This window comes from Priapulus caudatus, unplaced genomic scaffold (assembly GCF_000485595.1).
Source record: "Priapulus caudatus unplaced genomic scaffold, Priapulus_caudatus-5.0.1 Scaffold69, whole genome shotgun sequence".
NCBI lineage: Eukaryota > Metazoa > Priapulida > Priapulimorpha > Priapulimorphida > Priapulidae > Priapulus > Priapulus caudatus.
Genome location: NW_014577130.1, coordinates 155,902 through 156,202, shown reverse-complemented (window position 1 = coordinate 156,202; position 301 = coordinate 155,902).

Sequence of the window (301 nt, the reverse complement as noted above, 5' to 3'; positions counted from 1 at the left end):
TCTCTCTCTCTCTCTCTCTCTCTCTCTCTCTCTCTCTCTCTCTCTCTCTCTCTCTCTCTCTCTCTCTCTCTCTCTCTCTCTCTCTCTCTCTCTCTCTCTCTCTCTCTCTCTCTCTCTCTCTCTCTCTCTCTTTCTCTCTCTCTCTCTCTCTCTCTCTCTCTCTACGTGTGTGTGTGTGCGTGCGTATGTGTGTGCGTGTGTGTCTCTATCCCTTATTCTCGTTCGTGTTTTCTTCCGTATGGCGCCCATCTCGTGATGCTCTATGTCGCCTGTTAGCTTGCATAAAGGCATGAGTGATTAC